Below are 1427 nucleotides of genomic sequence, written 5' to 3'. Positions count from 1 at the left end.
ACCGCAGCTCTGACCTGCACACTTTTTAGTGCAAATTCTGTAAAGTACTGTCAAGGTTTGCTAAACCATGCATATACATTTGGATCAGCAGCGGAGCGAATTCGTTTTGAGCCAACATTAGAAGCACCGACACTGCTTGCCAGGTAATGGGTGTGCATGCGTATCAATAACGAAAACAATCACTGCTACGCTAACGCTGATACTTTGCTTCAATACAACGTGTATCTCCTTGTAAGCAGACCTAAATAATCATGTACAGTGTATCAAATCTACAGAACATTGTGTTTCCTTAAACATTCGCGACACATTTCAGCATCACAAGAGCGTTGCACGCGTAGTAAGCCCGTGTCGAAAGGCCGTAGACCCATCAAACCGGCGCGCGCCCGCGCCTCCGCTGGGGGCCGTATCCGAGGAAATATGTCTATGGCGTCACCGTAGGCAACCTCCAAGGCTTCTACATAATATACGCAAACGACTCACACCGAGTAATAAAAGCATGAAACTTAAAACATAACGAGGGATCGACGCAGGTAAAGCTACACTGTGCCTCACATTTCATGATGCAGGCTTGGGTCTCTTGATGAGAGAGGGTCCCAGAGCGCGCTGCCGCGCCAACACGTCAGACGGCCGAGCGGTAATTGATTTATACTGTAATCCAGGACAACTGGCATGACATTGTAGTATGTCGCAACAGGTTTGTTATAAGCGTGTTTGACGCGTGATGAAACATTTTGTCAGACTCTCACAGTAACGTTTCACAGCTGGCATCAATTGTATAGTTAAGTGCAAAGAGCCCAAAAGGACGGCCATTTTGTTCTCCTAGCTACCACCCTTTTTGTTCGCGCGCATTTGGGACATTCATCAGCTTATTTTAACGTCTCAGCTGCCGAACAGTCGCTCTCAGCAGTCGGCACATCTAGACCTTCCAGCAACCCCAGGACGGGTGTGACAGCAGTGACAAGTTATCCAATGGCGTGCACACTGGTCTGAAAGAGAAAGATGGTCGCAGCGATATTTAAGTGCATCTGATCCAGTGACTGAACCAAGCTGCAGGATATTCTTCCTTCAAAGCCGTGATCGAAATCACCAAATCAATGCCATGGTTGAGCGAGACGCTGTTTAGCAAACACACCGACGCAAGCGAGAAGCCCGTATTTTCTCTGCGCCCACATGCAGAACCGGGCCGCCACCAAGCCACGCAGGCCACAAGCCATCCCGCAGTGTCAGTCGGTAGACGTGACGGTGCCAGAGCAGCCCTCCCCCTCCCCCGTCCTCCCGTCCGCCGTGCGCGGGTGACAGTGCCGCTCGCGCCGCCGTCGCGTGCGACGATCTTTCGTCGCTCAGCACGGCGCGCTCTGAAGCGATCCATCGCCGGCGGGCCGGCGCATGCATCATCGTCGGCTGTGCCCCGCGACAGGCCGACGGTG

The sequence above is a fragment of the Pollicipes pollicipes genome, unplaced genomic scaffold, assembly GCF_011947565.3.
Source record: "Pollicipes pollicipes isolate AB1234 unplaced genomic scaffold, Ppol_2.1 Scaffold_5724;HRSCAF=6776_pilon_pilon_pilon, whole genome shotgun sequence".
Classification (NCBI taxonomy): domain Eukaryota; kingdom Metazoa; phylum Arthropoda; class Thecostraca; order Pollicipedomorpha; family Pollicipedidae; genus Pollicipes; species Pollicipes pollicipes.
Note: the sequence above shows the minus strand (reverse complement) of the source record.